Source organism: Canis lupus, chromosome 7 (genome assembly GCF_011100685.1).
Source record: "Canis lupus familiaris isolate Mischka breed German Shepherd chromosome 7, alternate assembly UU_Cfam_GSD_1.0, whole genome shotgun sequence".
Taxonomy (NCBI): domain Eukaryota; kingdom Metazoa; phylum Chordata; class Mammalia; order Carnivora; family Canidae; genus Canis; species Canis lupus.
In genome coordinates, this window is record NC_049228.1 from 21,701,105 (window position 1) to 21,721,800 (window position 20,696).

Here is a 20,696-nt window from a genome sequence, read left to right on the forward strand (position 1 = left end):
CATATATCTACATTATACACACATACACACATGTGTATATCATACTTATCTCTTAATCTTGGAATCTTAACACACTTGATGTGAGTGAAGGGATTAAGGGTCAAATAGTTTTTGTTTCCCTCCTTTGAAATTTGACACCATAGCAAAATGATATCTGTTTCAAGACTTTAGCCTAAAGCCCCATTTTCATATTTTATACACACACACACAGAAATGGACATACTGGGTGTACATTTATCCACAAATATTATCAGTCTGTAGAACTCCCAGTAACAAAAAACGAGTAGGGGATTGTGCCTCACACTGCTTTTCTTTGTTTTTCCTTTAATTCTGTCCTGGGTGTGAATTGTGATGTCATTTTACCTGTAGGCGTGCATGCATGCGCATGCATGCATGTGTGTTTGGAGGTGGTGGGGAGAGAGGGGCAAAGTATGACTCTCCAGACGGTGGTTAGGCTGCACCCTTATATTCGTCTGAGTTCAACCCTGGGTCTCACATCAGACAGGCTGTCTGGATGCTCTTTAAACTAAGCAGCAGGATGGATGCTACTGCTGGCATTACACTTTGCTACAAAGACATTGAAAACAAGGCCTGAGGCAATTAGGACATCAAATAATCCTACTGCTCTTATAATACCTAAATATTAAATATTTAAAAGGTAAGCAGGCTTGAAATTTGTAATGGAGAGAAAATTTCCCTTTAAGTCATTAAGGAGCGTGAGTAGCCCCAAGCCTTTGAAAAATAGTTGGAAAAGTTTGAAGAATTCCTAACTCAAAAAGAACCTCACTTATATTCATAAATATGTAGAGCTTAGAGTAATAAAATAAGGGCCAATTCAGAGGTACATTTAGGAAGCTGACCAGATCATAATTAAAGTAACTGGCGTCATAGCCAATTTGGAATTCTGTCTCCAGGAAAATGGTTACTATGTGATAGTCACAGACAAACCCAAGAAAATGAGCATACAAAACTCAAGGAAGAAAATAAGCTGAGGTGGTTAGGAGAACAGGTTCTATAGTGAGAGTGAACAGATCCTAATCTGCCTAAATAACTTATGATCTAGGTGGCCTTGGAAATAAGTAGAACTTTTCTCTGCCTTCATTTTCTCATCTATAAATTGGGACCTATCTCATAGGGTGCTTGTGAGAATGCTAGCAGTGTCCTTGATACAAGGTGAATGCTCAGTAAATATTATAAAATCTGGTAATAATATATATATTTTTTCTCCTGGAGGCCCCAGGAGTCTGATACAAAGAATGAGCATTTCAAATAAAGAGAAGCTGTAAGGTAAGACTAGTGGATCCAAGCTAATAACAGATAGTAGTTCAGATTTTCTATTGAGTGGATTTGATTATGTAATCACAAAAATAAAAAACTCAGTTTCAGATATAAAAGAGGCAAAATTGTGGCAGAGAAAGTGTTTACTTTTACAAATAGAAAGAGGGACTTTTAGTTTATTCTACTTTTTAGTGTTTAGTTTACTAAATCTCTTTTTTCTCTAGAAGAGAGGAAAAAAGTCTATAAAATTTGTTTAATCTTCTAGGTTGTCTTATAATAGTTTATAGACATGCCCATTATAGATTCAATTATTGAGTTGTGAAGATGTGACCCATATTAGAATATTTGCTGTAATCAACAACCCCGACCTCTCATTGAAGGTTATATTAGCAGAATTTTCCTTCTGCCTCATGCTAGAACCTCCTGGAGATCAGGCATGTCTTCTGAGGGCTTTACTCCAGTGTTGATATGGGGACCTAAACTCATTTTGTCCTGTGGTTCCCATGTTTCCTAGGACTTTTTGGATGTTCTCCACTGGAGTTTTAGCTTTCCTCAGCTGATTAACAAAGATATAGAATGTGGTTGATTGTGGGAGATATTTTATATCCATCTTCAAAGTGACAATTATTTTTCTCTTATTCCTTTGGCCAGAACCTGGTCACATGGCCCCAACCTAACTGCAAGGGAAGCTAGGAAATGTAGGTTTCCTGTATTCCCATGATGGGAAAAAAGGACTGGCAAGCATTTAGTTAGCCCCTGCCTCATGACTTTCGTTAATGTGAAATTAGTTTTTGTATTGGGTAAGGTTTTATAAGGTGGTTTGTAACAAGGGAAGTTCAGAGAACTTGGCCACTAAATGAAGGCAAGAGTCTTTTGTACTTCAAAATGTGAATATGCACATTAATATGAACAGCAGTGAGGACCTCTTCGAGTAGGATGGCTCCTGATCCACTGGGTAGGTGGAACTTGTTTTTGCTTCCTTAGATTAAGATGCTGAAGAAGTGGTGGTAACCTCATGCTTGCTAGATGTTCTCATAACAAAAAGACCCCTCCAGAGGATATTGAAACCGCTTTCATCTGGCTAATCTAATTCAACTTGATGTCAACTTGATATTGCCTATGTCTTCTCTAGAATTACCCTTCACATGCTTCAATTTTGCATCTAGTCTGTCTGGATCATCAAAATGATTCCTGCCCTGCCCTCACTCACTCATTCATCCATCAAACAGCTATTGAGTGTCTACTATGAAAAGACAATAAGAATCATTTTTGGTTAATCTTCAGATAGTAAGGTGGCTTTATAAAGTGGCAGGAACTTTCAGTTCATCAAGCAAATATTCAATAACAATAATTTATAAAGGCACAAGACAATGTGCTAAAGGAATAATCATGCTATATGGCCATTGGCTTCTCATTTGAGTTATTAGCTCCATGAGAGGGTGGGCAAATATGATAGAGTGTTGATTAACTTTGAGAGGAAGAACTCAAGACTGCCCGCATAGAGTTTTCAAAAGCCATTTGGTCTATATGATGTATGGCTTGGTTCTATTTGGTCAAGGCTGGATTGTCTTGAACTTTAATATCTCAATTCCTTTGTTTCTCTACTTCAGTCAATGAGAAGCTGGACCAGGTAATCACTATAGCTCTTTGAGTTTATCATTTGGTTCTTTTTTTTTTCCATCTTGTACACTTAAGGAATAGCTTTCCTTACTTGTTCCCTGCCCTGGTGTGAGCCCAAGAAAAAGGAAAAGCAATTTAATTTTAATGTTATCTGAAGTCAGACATAATTAGGAAGACAAATCTACTGGAAAAAAAAATCTGCATTCCAAAGCCAAATACTGTGGTGTTGGCAGTCAGATCAAGCACCAACCTAATGCATTAACTGTGCTCTATGAGGCTTTCACTGAAGGTAATAGTTATGTTTCAAGAGGGCATGATGTGACCCATGGTATTTCCAAATTCTCAAGAGTAACAAGCCATGAAAAAATAGGATTTATTTGTATGCATGAGTTCTAAAAATCATCCTTTGATTTTTCATGGTAGGCAGAGTATCAGACTGAGGCAATGTTATCAAAGGGCCATCTAGAATGTTGTTCAAAATACTGATTTGTAAGCCCCTCCCTACACTTTATTAAGTTCAAATATCTGGGGTAGAACCTAATAATCTGAATTTCTAACAAAGTCCTCAGTTTGAGAGTTCATTAAAAGTTTGGCAACCATTAAACAAGTAGTCAAATCACAGAGCTTTCCTCATCTATAGATGGAGAATATTAACATTTACTCTGCTGTCACACAGAGCTGTTGTATAGGTTAAGAGGAAGTCAGGGACCTGGAGCCTCTCTTAGATGAAAATTTCCCTTCAAATATAAGCCTGTGTTGTTGTTGTCAGGGGCAAAAGCTGAGATAACCAGTCATCTTTTGCTTCTGTGTTTGGTATTCCCCTCCCCTCAGGAGTTTAGGTGCAGAATATCAGAATGTGATGCATTTATTCTGAACCCTTGCTTTAGTTGAGTTTATGTCAACTGCAGCAGCTCCAAAGTGCATGTGGAGTTAACTATAAGCAAAGTTCCATTTGTGCACTTACAGATTTTAAAGGGGACAAGCACAATGTTCTGTTGATCAGGGACACAAACAAAGCTATTAGCTCTAGGTCTAGGGAAAGGGAAAAAAATCACTTTTCATATTGTGCAACCAACCCTAAATCAGGTCAATCTCTCCTTCATTGCTGGCTAATATCCAAGTCACAGTGAAAAGCTGATGTTTTTGTTTAGAATGGATTTTTGCAGTGTTTATAAACCAAGACTCCTTGAAATTTTCATTAGGAGGATCATACAGTTCACCTCTTGTCCTGCCCTTTATCCTTTCTCCTGGAATAGTTGAGTGATTTTGAAAATTCTCACTAGTTTAATTGATTAGTAAGGAGAGTTATTTTTGAAAGTCACCTTCTGCAAAGCAGAACCAAGATTGACATACAGTCAAGATTCTATGACCTTGGTTTATGCAGCATAGGGAATGATGAGAACATGACCTTCATTACAGCTTTGAATGTGTGAGGAAGGGAAGGGAAGGGAAAGGAAGGGAAGGGAAGGAAGGGAAGGGAAGGGAAGGGAAGGGAAGGGAAGGGAAGGGAAGGGAAGGGAAGGGAAGGGAAGGGAAGGGAATTATCATATATGAATTCAGTGCCAGTGCTTTGCTAGGCACATAAGACGTTATGTCATTGAATCCTAATAATTTATGAACCTGTGACATAGACATATACATTGGCAAGAAAACAGACTCAAAGTGGTTAACTTGTTAGTAGATGATAGAGCCAGGATTATTTCTGTGGGACAAAGCTACCCTAAAACTTGATAACTTACAAAGATAGTCATCTATTAATACCCTCAAGCCTATAGCCAGTATTTCTTGACAGGGTAGCTGGGCACTCCTGCTGCTCTGGTTCAGCTAATCTTGGTTGAGTTTGCTTATACATTTGCAGCCAGTTTGCCGGTTGGCTGGTGTGTGTGTGTGTGTGTGTGTGTGTGTGTGTGTGTGTGTGTGTCTGACTGGTGTCTGGCAGTTGGTTAACTATTGGTTAGGATATGGGAGTGTGGAAGACTCTATTTTCTAAAGAGGACCACCAGAATACATCCTGTCTCATGTGTTCTTTTTACAATGGGACATTGTAGTTTACTCTTCTATATCTCTTCCCCTTGAATCTGGGAAGAACTTTGTGACTGCTTTGACCAATCAAATAGGTCAGAAATAATACTGGGCTAATTTCCAGGCTTAGTCTTGAGAAACTGGGAGCTCCATTTTCTTCCCTTTATGACTGCTCTAGGAACCCACTTACAATGCTTGGAAGTCCAGCCAGCCATAAGGAGAGGCTATGGCTGGGTGTCCAACACATAGTCCCAGTTGAGGTCCCAAATGACAGCCAGCATCAGCCAGAAGCCATGTGAGTAAGTAACACTTAGCTGACTCCAGCTCCCAGATGAGTCACCCCCAGTCTTTGAGCTGCCCTAGCTAATGCTGTGTGAAGCAGAGATGAACAGCCTCTGCCAGGACCTGCCCAAAGTGCTCATTTGTAAGGAAAATGAATGATAATTGTTGTTTTAAGCCATTGAGTTTGAGGTGGCTTGTTATGCAGCAATAGATAACTGGAATAGAGTTATATAGTCACTCAGCAGGCTCAACAGGGCTTGTTTGCAGGGTAGCTAGCTTTCCTAGGTAGGGTAGCTTTCCTGCCAAAGTGCAAAAGGTCTCTTGTGGCCTAGGCTCTAAACTAGCTTACTGTCACTTCCACTGCATTAAGTTTTGGAAAGCACATGACAATGCCAGCCCAATTCAAGGGAAGGAGAAATAGACTGCCTCTGATGGGAGGAGCTAAAGTCACATTGGAAAGTGATTGGATAAAGGGAGAAATGAAGCCTTGTGACCATTTTTTGCACTCTACTGCATTGTGCAACCTCCTAAAGCCTGTGGACAATTCAGGCCAGTAAGAAAGGTGAAGTGATGCTTTAAATGCCCAAGAAATCTTAATGATTGTGTTTTACATAACAATATATAGACAATGGGGCCTGATTTTTGGCAAGTTTGGCCATATAGACTGTCACCTGCATGAAAAAAAGGAAAGAAAATAGCTATCACAAAGTGCATCCTTATACTTTTCTGAAAGCAGGGGAATGTTATCTCCCCCCAAGTCCCGTTGAAGTAGTGATGAATAAAGCTTGGAAGGAATGGGAACAATTTTATTCCTTTATGCTGCAGAATACATAGGGCATGTGTCAAAACCTGGTTTACATTCATTGATTTATTCGGGAAATATGCATTCAATGGCCCTGTCAAGAGGTTGAAGTGATGGTCTTAGGACTACTTTCAAGGCCCTTTCTGGGCCTAAGATCATGAATACCCACTTCTAAGATGGGTTACATTGGGGAGTACAGGAAGCCAGGTTCACTAGGGCAAACAGCGTATTTGGAGCTTTGGAGTAAGTTTCATGACTTCTGGTAGAGACCTGACCTGTGGAAAGGCTCCAGATAGTCACCAAGGGAATGGAAGAGGTGTCCTCTGGAATGGGGTATAGTCAGAGCAAAGCTTTCTTTTGATTTCTTCATACTAATTGAACCAGACCCACATCCATTTATTGCTACCCAAATCAACAAAATTTGGAAAAGTGTCTATTCATGTCTTCTGTCCATTTTTTAACTGGATTATTTGTTTTGGGGGTATTGAGTTTGATAAGTTCTTTATATATTTTGGATACTAACCCTTTATCAGAGATGTCATTTGCAAGTATTTTCTCCCATTCCATAGGCTACCTTTTAGTTTTGTTGATTGTTTCCTTTGCTGTGCAGAAGCTTTTTATCTTGATGAGGTCCCAATAGTTCATTTTTGCTTTTGTTTCCCTTTCCTCCAGAGATGTGTCTAGTAAGAAGTTGCTACAGCCAAGGTCACAGAGGTTGCCACCTGTCTTCTCCTCTAGGATTTTGATGGTTTCCTATCTTACATTTAGGTTTTTTATCCACTTTGAATTTATTTTTGTGTATGGTGTAAGAGAGTGGTCCAGTTTCATTCTTCTGCATGTGGCCTGTCCAGTTTCCCAATACCGTTTGCTGAAAAAACTGTCTTTTTTTCCATTGGATATTCTTTCCTGCTTTGTCGAAGATTAGTTTTCCAAAGAAGACAACCAGATGGCTATCAGACACATGAAAAGATGCTCAACATCACTTATCATCAGGGAAATACAAATCAAAACTACAATAAGATACCACCTCACACCTGTCAGAATGGCTGAAATGAATAATTCAGGAAACAACAGATGTTGGTGAGGATGCAGAGAAAGGGGAACCCTCTTACACTGTTGGGAATGCAAACTGGTGCAGCCTCTCTGGAAAATAGTATGGAGGTTCCTCAAAAAGTTAAAAATAGAACTACCCTATGACCCAGCAATTGTACTACTAGGACTTTATCCAAAGTACACAAAAATGCTGCTTTGCAGGGTCATATGCACCCCAATGTTTATAGCAGCACTATCAACGATAGCCAAATTATGGAAAGAGCCCAAATGTCCATCAATTGACGAATGGATGAGGAAGATGTGGTCTATATATACAGTGGAAGATTACTCAGTAATCAAAAGGAACGAAACCTTGCCATTTGCAACAGTGTGAGTGGAACTAGAGGGTATTATGCTGAGTGAAATGAGTCAGTCAGAGAAAGACAAATATCATATGATTTCACTCATGTGGAATTAAGAAATAAAACACATGAACATAGGGGAAAGGAAGGAACAATAAAGTAAAATAAAAACAGAGAGGGGGCAAACCGTAACACACTCTTTAAAAAAAGGTTTTACTTATTTACTTGAGAGAGAGACAGCACAGAGGGAGAGGGAGAAGCAGACCCCCACTGAGCAGGGAGCCAGATGTGGAGCTGGATCCCAGGACCGTGAGATCCTGACCTGAGCTGAAGGCAGACGCTTAACCTACTGAACCACCCAGGTGCCCCATGAGACTCTTAACTGTAGGGAACAAACTGAGGATTGCTGGAGGTAAGGTGGGTGGGGGATGGGCTAAATGGGTGATGGACATTAAGGATGGCACTTGTTGGGATGAGCACTGGGTATTATGTAAGTCCTGAATCACTAAATTCTACTCTTGAAACCAATACTACCCTATATGTCAACTAACTTGAATTTAAATTTAAAAAATCAGCAAATAGTTATCAAGCACCTTCTATGCTCCAGTCACTTTTGAGGGTGTTTAACATAGAGAACTGAGCCCTGATTCAGAGTTGTTCATAGTCTTGAAATCAGTTGGCAAACCAATTCTTACTATTCAATGTTCTCAATACTTGATCATGTCAAAGAGGGTGTGAACAGGAAGTGCTAAAGAGGGACACTGAATTTAGCCTGTGGGAATGAGAAAGTTTTCTGGAAACTCCAGGATGAGAAAGACTTATGTAGGGGAAGTGGGGAAAGGTACCTATAGACAGTGGTAATAACATATGCAAAGACCCAGAAGCAAGAGTAATATGTCTAGATGTGTAAGAGAGAAAGACAAGAAACAAATTCACAGAAGAAGGTAGGAGCCCAAGGGAAGGGACAAGATCAGGTTTTTGGTTTTAGGAATCAGGAATGTGGACAATGGATTCAAGGGAGAGAACTGGGAACTTTGATAGGTAATTGTGATAATTCAGGCCAGCAGAGGACTTCAGACATAGTCCTATTAGGACTGGACATTTAAAGACATTTATTGTTACTGGATTTGGATTAACTGGATGGAGGAGGCCAAGGTGATGCCTAGATCTGGAACAATGGGTGGCTGGTATAGCCATTGTCTGTCACAAGGAACAGAGGAGGACAGGCATGCTAGAGTTGGGACAATGATGAGTTTGGCTTAGAACATGCTATGTTGGAGGATTCTTGAGACATCTAGCCTGACAAAGTGTACCCTGAATACTTGAAGACTGTTTTCTGGGTTGTTTCAATTCCTATCTTCTCTCTCTCTCCTTGCCTGCTTTCATCCCTGCCTCTCCATCCTCCACAAAATCCAAATCTCTGAGCCACAATAGTGAAAAATGCATTTGAAACTGTCTCTATGTTCACATGGGGTATGGTGCATGTCTCTACCATCTCCGAGATGGCACTGTATTCTCCCTTGAAAGACCTGCATGTGTACAGTGAATCACCTTCATATTCATAAGTGACTGTACAGCCTCCAAGCACACCTCAACACACATCCTGGAGATTAGAGGCATGGGTTGGTCTGTAAACCACTCTGTATCTGCCTGTAAACCTGAAAGTTATTACATAGTTTTCTAGCTGCAGTGCAGGGAAATTTCCTTCTATTGCTTTATACATTTTATAACTTATAAATTGCAGCTCTAATGTGTATCTCTCAGCAGTCCTCTGATATCCGGGAGAAAGATGTGAATTCCATTTTATTGATGAAGAAATTGAGGCTGAGGAAGCACATGACTTAACCACTATGGTAGATCTGGAACACGCAGCCAGAACTGTTTCTCCAAGTCTGGTGTTGCCTCTGTCCCAGCACTTTGTCTTTCTTTGGGCAAGAACAGGCAAGAAACAGTGCACTCTATAGGGCCTGAAATTAGATCCTCTAGGTGAGCATGTTGTGATCTGACTTGGGTGACATCCGCCTCTCCTATCGAAGGGGGCCCTCTCCATTGAATCCCTGGTTGTTTCCCTGGTCAGAGGATGTGCCTGGCTGTTGCATTTGACTGTTGGGCCCTTTACTGTGATTTTCTCTCCAGAAAATCACTACAATTCTTTTGGGAGCACTAATTAAATAACATAACACAACATAACATAACATAACACAACATAACATAACATATTGCAATTATATTATAAATAACAATACATTAATTATATATACATATATAATTATATATGTATATATGTATATTTGTGTATATGTATGTATACAATAGCTTTCTGCTTTCATGCATAGGTACTATTTTTCCTTGCCACATATTTCTTTCCAGCTCAGTAGCTAGTGAAACTCAAGTACTGTCACTAAACTTCATGTCTGAACCTGACAAAGTGTATGTGCACCTTGGCAGCCCTTGACTTACAGCCTAGGGTGATGGGCAAGAGGAAAGGGTGGGCTGAAAATATCTTACTTTTCTTGGTTACTTGTTTGTTAAGCCTCTGCATGCCATCTGCCTGGCAGATAGGAGGCACTCACAAAGAGTTTCCAGGAGAGGGTATATTTTAAAATGATATGTTATAAACATTTGCTGGTAAACCCCATGTCCTTGGTGAAATTATGGGAATGGTATTCCTCAGTAACCAGTCTCTTATGGCAGCAAGGTAGGGGAGGCTAATGAAAATATAATTTAGAGGACTTTAGTGATTGTAATATGAGATAATATATGTTTAGAAAACATGGTTTAGAAAAAAAATGTATGTTTAGAAAAAATGTTTCTCAAGAGGCATTCTTTGAATAACTGATGAATCATAGTAAAGTCATTTGAAAAATACAACACAAATTCCAGCATGAATAAGTGGGCATATTTTCATGACAATAAGTGCCATTATTCGTATTCATTCTGGGGCAAGAAACTCTACATATTAAGAAATTGTCAAGTGATGGTGGTTTCCTGGTCTATATTTCCAGTGGCTCCCTCAGAGTGCTGGAGGTTGAGCATCACTTGGCAGGTGGGTGGCTGCTGAACCAGGATTCAATAAGCCAACATCTCAGCCTTCCTTAGGCCACAGGCCTGCTTTATGATCTTATCCCAATTTCTCATTAGTCCACTCTTTCAAGTAGGGATGTCATTGGGATACTTGAGACCAGCCTGGAGGAGAGATATGAGTGAGAGGCATGGCAGCTTCAAAGCCCAGAAAATGCTGTCCAAGAAGAGCCCTAGGGGTGGAAGACGCACAGAGAAGCCAGTGGATTCCTGAAGCCCTTTGGGTTTTTATGGCCTGGGCAGCAGCAGGTGACAGGCCTGTGGTTCTTCACAGCCCATGGCCCATGCTCAGGAGCTCCTGCTCTAGTCTTTTGATATTCCAAACCATACGCTCTCTTTAGCTTGGTCTGAATCAATTGAGAAATCATTCCTTTGTTGAGAAGCATGTGGCATTGTGAGAAGAGCCCAAACTAGCATCTGAAGTCTCTAGGTGCAGCCCTTTTGTTGACTGAGTGACATTGAACAAGCCAGTTTAACTGTTCAGTGGAGCTGGATGAGGGTGAGGATGAGGGAAAACCCTCACCTCTGTCCCCAGGCTCTAGAGCAGAGCTTGCTTTCTGACTTCCCCTGGGCAATCCCCTTCCCTGCCCCAGTCCCCGTCACACTCTCACTGCTGGACTTCCCTTGACAGTTCCTTGAGGAACGGCTCATTCTTGTCCCCTTGACAAAGAGGATCACTGAGCTCTGTGAATGCACTGTAGCACACCCTGCCAGCCTGCTCCAGATACTCGCAAATGTGGATGCTTTTATTCATTCCCTCCCATTCCTTCCCCAGGCTCAGCATGGAGCAATAGAGAGGGGGATGTTTGGTGCCCAGATAGAAGCCTTTTGGCCAAGCTACAGCAGGTTTTAATAATAATGATGATAAAAATGTCAAAATAGATACTAACTGCAGAGTATCTGCTATGTCTAGGTGCTTTCCCTTATCATGTCGTTGAATTCTTAACCTAATCCTTTTGGATTCCAAGATCATGTTTGTTCCACTAAACGTTGACCAAACATGGCGGCCTGATCATCCTGCCTTCCTTATGCACCATTTACTCTTAAGGATTCCCCAGTCTTGGAGTTTCAGATCATTTATTCATTTGGAATCAGTTAAAGAGCCACAAGACAATTAGTCTCATCACCTGATAGTCACACCTGGTTTCCTTTTTACATCAATCAACATCTCACAGCCCAGTCCCATGGGCACAATTTCTGGAATCTAGTCTATCCCAGACACCCCTAAACCCTTTGGTGTCAGTGTTTGGTACAGAGCACCAGTGCATCTGTGCAGCTGCAGGCAACTTCCTGTGGGGTGTGTGTTATCCAGGTGGAGGGCTTTTCATGACAATGGGAGCTTGGAAGGATATGTGTGTGGGGGATCAAGGGCTCCTCTAGGAATAGCATCTTTTCAAAGACAGTCTGTGTTCTGAGCACAGACTGTGATAAATGTCATAGCTTAAAAAGGGGGAGCTTGAGGTGTCAGCTGGCAGAGGACCCATGTCTCTATTTGCTCCATTCTTTGAAGAAGGGGTGGAGGAAGGAGAAGAGAGGGATGGAGAGTTTGAATGTGGTGGCTACCAGACACTGTAGTTAGTCCCACAAAAACATACTAGACTGTTTTTGTTGTCAGAGAGTTGTAGTGTGATGCCACGGTCTCTACACACACTCACATACACACTTTCTGCTGGTTCAGCCATCCTCCAGAAAGCAAGGTGGAGGGCTTGCTTCCCCAAATTGCCTGCTCTCCCTTCTCATCTTTAGATGTACAGATGCCGCAGACCTTCTTCTCCAGATTTCTCCTAGTGCTTATTTCTGTCCTGGTCCTGTGCCATCCCTGACTTTTCTCCCCTTTGCTTTGAAGAGTGGGGACCCTGCTTTGTAGGATAACAAATAGAAGTGTCAAACACATCAGCGCTGCCGCCTGCAAAGATAAATGGGGCGACACGTGGAGCAACCTCTGTGGATCCTGGGGCCCCAGCAGGAGCTGACATTGTGACAGATGGGGGGACAAGTGGCGCTGACACAATCGGGTCATGTGAATGTCGAGGGGGTGAGGGTGGTGTCTCCTCCTCTGTTGGCTCCCCCTCCCTCTCTACCACGTCCATAGTAGGTTGCTGAAGATCATAAAGAGATAGCAGGCAGGTCACTGCTCCTCACCGGGCCTTATGAATCTTTCCTGTCAGCGGCACAGGGCAAAGAAGCAGGCTGTCTGCAGAGCCTCCTGCTATCTCAGCAGTGACAACTGAGTTACCTTGCAAAGAAAGTCGGTCCTAGGCAAAGACCTAGGCAACGTTTGTCCTTAACATTCAACGTCATCTTTTTCCAGGCCTGCCCTGTTTGATTACATTTTCTTGTCAGTCCTTCCATATACCCAGGAGGCTCACCTCATCTCTGGCTCTCACCCAGCAACCCCTCCTGGGTCTTGCCAATCAGCCCAGGCAATGGATCTTTCCATTTCTTCCTCTTAAATTCTAGGTGGTAATTGTTCACTTTCAATTTCCTTCTTCATTCTGCCTGGAGAAAAGTTTTCCTTTACTCATAGGTGCTCTTCTGAGCTGAAATCTTCTCTGGGTCTCTGCCTTCAATACCCATTGCTGAGGGGCCACCTGGGACCCAAACAGTCAATTCAACCCATTAAACATGTAGTGAGAATCTACTTTCTGTAGAGCAATATGCCAACTGCTTTGGGGTGGGGGTGGGGGGAGACAGAGGAATGGCTGCAAAGATGAATAAGCCATGGCTTGTCACATTTGAGGAATCACGACTCAAGGCCAGCCATGAACAAGAGGTGAAGGGGTATAGTAAGAACAGGAGGAGGATGAATCTTGACTTGAGAGGAACAAGGACATCACTGAGAGGAGCTGGTGGAATTTGGCAGGGCCTTGAAGGCTCAAGAGGATCCGAACAGGTGGAAATGGCAGACAAAAGACTCTAGAGGGAAGAATAGGAACTCAGCCAGTTGAAAGGTGCGGGGTGTTCTGGGGTCTAGATGCGGCCAGATTTGACTGTGTGTGATGTGGAGTGTGGAGGGAGAGGAAAAAGAAGAGCTAGAGAAAGTTTGGTTGGGAGAAAAGACTGGGCACAGTGTTAGGGGTTTGAATTTCATTTCATGTTCAACTTTGGGTTGGGGGACAGAATGCTACCTCACATTCCATTTTGTCTCTCATTGTAGGATTCTCAAGGGAATTAGATACTGCTCTTAGAGATGAGTAGGGAAATAATCACACAGTTCTCTTGGACACTTCAAAAAAATTGGGGGTGATGAGCAGTAGGGAAAGATAGGACAGGAGGGAGGAGCCAGTGGAGCGCCTCTGAGTGGAATGAATGGGCTTGTATCAGCTACTTAAATTCTTTCAGTCCAGTTTCACTGTCGTAAATAGGGATCGCATTTAACACCTGGCGTAACAGGGGGATAATAATACTTCCCCATAGGCTGCTGTGAGGGAGGCTCCTTTGAGAAAATGCATGTGGAGTGTTTAGCATAGTGTATCTCAATGCCTGGTGGCTATTATCGTGATTATTCATCCCCCTGCCTCCTGATCGGATTTAGTAGGCAAAGAGCATTCAGATACTGGGAGTGGACAGCTGTATGGAAGAAGAGCCTGGTTTGTCCACAGGAATGATGCTGCAGAGGGATGCTCAAAGTCTAGATGAGGAGGAGACTTAACAAGATCAATACCACTTTTGGAAAAGATTATATGCTATACTAGGCAGCAAATAGACCATTGAAACTGGATTTGAAAGCATTTATGGAGTCCATTAGAGATGGTTAAACATACCAACACAGAGAAAAATAAATAGTGGATATGCATGTGCATACACATACGCAGCCCACTAGCACTCTTTTTCTTTGTGTCTTTCTGTCCCTTCCTGCCTCTCCATTTTCAGGTTTAGGGAAGTAGGACTGATCAAGTAACCTCTTCTAAGAAAAGTACTACATGGCATTATGGCTGCACAGATCCAACTATTTAGTGTGTGAAATTTCAGGAGCTGAATAGGAAGCGATGCTTCAATTTATAGTGGGAAGTGGATGAGTTCTCTCTGATTAATAGGCTGATGGGTTTTCCAGGAATAACTTAGACCTTTTGGTTAGCTTTTTAAAGTTACTGGCGAGCAATTTAGTGCACTAGAGCGGTAATTTCATGTTCTCTGGTGGCTTGAAATAATTAGATTATTTTGCGGAATGAATAAATGAGAAGTTAACTCACTGGCATGGATCAGTGTGGTAACATGATTTATTTCTTGCAAAGGTGAATGCTCTAGGGTCTTGACCCTACAAATAATTGTTTTGACTTCCTCCCCTTTCTCATTTGTAATATGTTTTGGGTCATTTTGTGGGGGAGGTTGTCCAGTGGAGTGGGAAGAACATATGGACTTTGGGATCAGCCAAATCTTGATTCAGTTTGTACTGAGTGTACGACCTTGGGCAAATCACTTAACATGCCAGACTCCACTTCCTAATCAGCGGTAATAATACTTACCTTATAGGAGAGGTGCATGAATTAAGTTTGTTACTAAAAGGAGAGCACCTAATGCAGCTCCTAGCCTACATTAGAAACCCGAGCGAAGATTAGATTCCTTTTAGTTTCCCTCCCCACCATATTATTTTAAAATGATTAATGTTCATACCAAGGATAAACATTCAGTGGATTAATTAATTACGGTTTTACTCATTTGTTAGGTTAGAATAAGCCTCTGCTTTGATAAAGTACTTTAATGGAAATGTTTACTGAGCCCAGGTTTTTGGGTGAAATGAAGGTGCTTGGCCCAACCCAAGGCAAAACCTCTAACTTCAAACTAACCAAAGATGATCTTAATATAGAGAGTTCGAACAGAATCTTTGTTAGGGAATTGGCTTTGTATTGTCTTCTGTTATGGCATCATATACAACGGACATTGTACAGCCCTTAGATAAAGTACAGAAATGAAAAAAAAAATCAATACTCAAATTGCATTTGGAGGTTATAGGGCCATTAGTGTTTTGGTCAGTTGCTGATAGAAGCAGACTTTGCTTTTCACAAGTCTGCTGGTTTGTGATACTAGCAGACTACCCAGCCACAATAGGCCCAAATTAATTCAGCAGAATAGGATGGGGATATGTGTTCTTAGTTCCTGCTGGACCATCACAGCTTTGGAATTCTTATTACGATTTATTCCAAGCCTCGAATCTGTATATCACTTATCTGCTGAATTGAACAAATTGAAAGTGATCACATTTAGGAACTATTGGTGGGAGGTTGGTGCTTCCTCCACTTTAATAACATCTTGAGAGCTAACGGGGTTCACTGATGTTCCTCAAATTTATCCTACTTTCCTCTGCACAAATGAACGCAGCTGGAGGTCGAGTTTATTGACGTTTAAATGAGTATATTTGGCTTGCTGTAGTGTCTATCTAAATGAACACTGCTTTGGCACATTGAAACTTAATGATTTACTCTGCATCCAGGTGAGAGATGGGGATGTTGTGGCATTCAGTCAGGGATGAGGACATATGGAACACATGTCTTCCAGCCAAGAATAGTTACAAATTGAATTAATTTCTGAAATATATCATACATGGTTATTTTGATATTAAGATAAGGGAACTTTAGGAATATTTTACTGAGTAAAATAATAGCTGGGGGCGGGGTGGGGGGAATTAGGAGGAATGTCCAGGTGAGACTACTTACATATTACTTTCCTACATTTTCCTACAACTTCATGTTTCCCTTCAGGGGACAAAAGATGTAACCCATTTGCTGGCTGAACTTAGAGTTTCTGAGGTAAAACCATGGACACCAAAGTTCACTGCCTGTAAATACCAGGGATCAGTTACAACAGAACTCCTTCCCTGGATCCACATGCTCTCCAGTCACTGTCTCATTTCTCTGATAGTCTTCTTACACAAACTTTTCAAAAGAATTGTCTACATGCATTGTTAACAATTCAGCTAATAAGCCAGTTAAGCTCTCTTAACTTTCCAATCTCTCTTTTCCAATCCACTCAAGTCAAACCTTTGCTTCTACTAATTGATTGAACTCAATTTTGCCAAGATTACTGGTGACCTCCCAGTTACCAAATCCAGTGGTGTCTCTTCATTATCACTTTGTTTGAGGCCTCGACATCTTGGAACAATGTTGGCCATTTCCTCCCTCTTGAAACACTCTCCTTTCTTGGCTTCCTTGAAAATTCTCTTATCCTGACTCCTTTTTTTTTTTTTTTTAAAAGATTTTATTCATTTATTTGAGGGAGAGAGAGAAGGAGCAAGCACAAGCACACAGACAGGGGAAGGGGCAGAAGGAGAGGGAGAAGCCAACTCCTTGCTGAACAGGGAGCCCAACAACGTGGGGCTCCACCCCAGGACCCTGGGATCACGACCAAAGCTGAGAGCAGATACTCAGTGGACAGAATCACCCAGGTGCTTCTTTTTTCCTGACTCTTCTCTGACCTCACTGACCATGACCCCCAGTCTCCTTGGCTGGCTTTTTCTCTTTCACCCAACCCCTAAATATTGAGATTCTTTAGAGCTTAGATTTGTTTCTTCTCCATTTCTCTCCAAAGTCTTGTCCTGGCTGATCTTCTCAAGTCCCATGTATTTAAATATGTTTACACTGATGTCCACAATATTTATCTTTTATCTTACCTCTCCTCTGCGTTCTAGACTTATAAATCCAATCATCTACTTGACATGGCTATTTATAGACATTTCAAACCGAGTGAGACCAGAAAGGTGCTCTTGCTGCCTTTTCCCCAACTCTTCACATCATATCCATCAATAAGTCCTGTCACTCCAAATTCTATAATGTATGTTTCAATGTCCATTGCCACTTCTAGTGTTAGCCTAGATTGTCATCTTCACCTGGGCTAATGCAGCCACCTCCTAATTGGCCTTTCTTCTTCCAGTCTTCCTGTATATTACTGTCCACTCTACACACAGTAGCAACTTTACTACTTAAAAACCTCCAAATTTTTGCCCTGCCTCTAGGATAAAATCCAAGTTCCTACTGTGTGTCCTGGACTTTGCTTGCTCTGACTCCTACCTCTCCATTTTCTTTCTTACCATGTTTTCCTCTTTATTCACCATGATTCAGTCATACCAGACTTCTTTTAATCCCTTGAACATATCATACTCCCTTACACATCAAGGATTTTGCACATGCTGTCCCCTTTGCCAGGAATGGTAATTTACATCACTAACTTAATGGCATTTATTATGAGCCTAGCCAGTTCTAAGTGCTTTTCATGGATTAACACATTAAATTCTCCTATCGCCCACACAAGATAGGAACTGTTATTCTTTTATTTAACAGGTGAGGAAATTGACTCACATATACTCATCTGAATGCTCTTTCCCCCTTTTCCTGTAATAACTTCCTCCTTTTTTTTTTTCTTTTTCGGTATTAGCTAAAATATCACTCTTCAAGGATACTTTCCTTGATTTCCCTACCTAAAGTGCTAATTTCATACTCAGTCCCTTGTTTTGGCTTTTATAGCATCAATTATAACTTGCAATTTCTTTGTTCACTTGTGCTTTGTCTGCATGAACTGGAATTATGTCTTTCTACTCACTGCTATATCTCCATAGCTCAGAACAGCACCTGACTCTTAAATCTTTGTTGAATAGATTAATGATGGAACGAATGACCAGCTTTCATGGAACTTAGTCAAGGAAAGGGAAAGGGGTGGGAGGGTATGTTGTATGGAGACACTAAATGAATTGTACACGTGGTACCCTGGTCTACACAACTTGTTCCATTTCATTCTATTCTTCCTGAAACACAACAAAACAAGCCAATAAAAATGAGTGAAAAAGAGCTTACGGGCAAGGCAGGTTACTCATATATATTTCTCTGATCATGGCATAAGCCCTGAAGTAACAAATACCCAGCAGGTACACAGTCAGTGGGAGACTTGGCATATACACAAATGTGGAGCCAGGAATCAAGGTTGAAGGGCTGACTATAGCAGCCTGTCTAGGGTAGAGGGTTTGAACATGATGCAGTGATAGATAACTTCAGGAAATTAGGTTGTGGCTCTGAATGCTGGCCTAGAGAGTGTGGATGTGAGTCATTGAAGGTGAAAAGCCACTGGAAACCTTTGTACAAGTAGTTTTGGAATTACTGAGAATCATGAAACCCTCAATATATTACAGATATTAAATCTGTGGTCTAAAGGCCTTGCTGTTATGCCCTAAGCTTGTATTGAGGGAAGTTACAAGAAATGTATTTTCTCCATGCTATTTACTGTCCACCTCTATGAGGACCCACAGTTTTAGTGCCAGTGCCATGGGTTTCTATGTTAAATAAAGTTAGCATATATTTTCTTGTAGCTAATTGTGTTTTTGCCTTTGCTAGGACTAAAAGGAACCTGGACCTCAATTTTAAATGATTTAGATAATTATGCAGTTCTTTTGGTCTTGCATTTTTGTCTACTGTCCTCTATAACTTCATATTACTGCTAGATGTTGATTATTTCTTTATTTTAATGGCACTTTTTTATTTGTATTTTATTATGACATATTTTGCATATTTTTATAATCTCTCAAGTATCCTTTCAGGTACAGAATTACTCTTTAATAATATATACACAAACAAAGGTTTCATAGACTTATACACGTTTTTTGGGTATATTATTTTTGTTTTCATTGGTGTAAAGGTGACATTTATTTATTTGACATGGGATAGGTGTATAGGTAATTGATTGTACCTTTTCCTTTAAAACAACTTCCTTTATCCTTGTAAGTCATTTGGTCCTCAAGAGAATGAAACAGGATTAATGGAGGAGAAACACTGGTATAGCAATGACCCTGCCTTAAATTTCATGGGGCCTGATGTAAAGAGTATTAAATGTTCCTGGGGAGTTGCTGTCCAACCTTAAAAAAAATAATTAATTTGGGGGAAGGCCATGTTCCATCTTCACTCTCTACATCCCGAATGGGCATGTGTTCAGAGGTTTGACATACCCAGGTCCCTTAGCATTTTTCCTTTTAACTTTCCAATTTCCCTCCGCCCTCCACCCCCATTTAAAGGGAAGATTAAGTTGTCTTCAGAACAGTGGTTCTCTAAGTGTGGTCTAGGGATCCTTGAGATGTCCTTAACACCACTTAGTGGGTCTCTGAAATTGAAACTGTGTTCAAAACAATATTAAGACATTATTTACTATTTTTACTTTCCATATTCTCACAGTGTACAGGGGAAATTTGCAAAGGTTACAGGACATGTGATATCACAAGAGATTCAATATATGAACCAGACATGAGAATCTAGTTATTTTTTTCAAGCTGGGTATTAAAGATATTTGAAAAAAATGTAAAGCAATGCTATTCTTTTCCCTAAAATTATTTTTCTCTGAAAAATGTAATCTTTTAAAAAAGAAAAATGCTGTTTAAGTTCCATGTAGTGGGTTTATTCTAGATTTATTTATTTATTTATAAATGATTTTGTTTATTAATTTATGAGAGACACCCAGAGAGAGGCAGAGACATAGGCAGAGGGAGAAGCAGCCTCCCTGTAGGGAGCCTGATGCAAGACTTGATCCTGGGATGCTGGGATCATGACCCAAACCAAAGGTGGACACTCAACCATTGAGCCACCCAGGTACCCCTATTCTAGTTATATGAATAAATAAATAAACATTTTTATTTTTATTTTTTTATTTTTTTTTAATTTTTATTTATTTATGATAGTCACAGAGAGAAAGAGAGAGAGAGAGGCAGAGACATAGGCAGAGGGAGAAGCAGGCTCCATGCACCGGGAGCCTGATGTGGGATTCGATCCCGGGTCTCCAGGATCGCGCCCTGGGCCAAAGGCAGGCGCTAAACCGCTGCGCCACCCAGGGATCCCTAAATAAACATTTTTAATTTCAAATATGGTAAATATTATTAGTATTAACAGTTATTATGGAAAATTAAAAAAAAACCTGCATTAAAGAAAAGCATACCAGTAGAAAATTTCCTTTGTGAAAGAGAGGATGATGGAAGAACTAAAGACATAGAATACAAAAGTGGTATTGGCAAGGAAGTTAGAATTGTGAAGGGCTCACATTAGACCAGGGCTCTTGGAGTGCAGAAGCTGTGACCTGCTCAAGCCATCTTTCTCCTTTGCAGTGTGCGGCGCACAGGAAGAGCTCAACAGAATTTGGATATTGAATGAGCAGATGAATGAATGATAAAACACAATTTATCCTGGTGAAAAGTGTATTTGACATGGCATACCAGGTTTAATTAGGGCCACTCCTGCCATCAGCAATAAGGC

The 20,696-nt window shown here is 40.9% G+C and overlaps 1 long non-coding RNA gene across 1 annotated transcript in view; it reads left to right on the forward strand.

Annotated features, from left to right (window-relative positions):
• The first annotated feature begins 410 nt into the window (after nt 1-410).
• The window catches only part of LOC102156735, an 80,863-nt gene continuing 60,577 nt past the window's right edge, over nt 411-20,696 (forward strand). The window contains exon 1 of the long non-coding RNA XR_005362041.1: nt 411-658. This is a non-coding gene — a long non-coding RNA (uncharacterized LOC102156735). The remainder of the gene's footprint in view (nt 659-20,696) is intronic.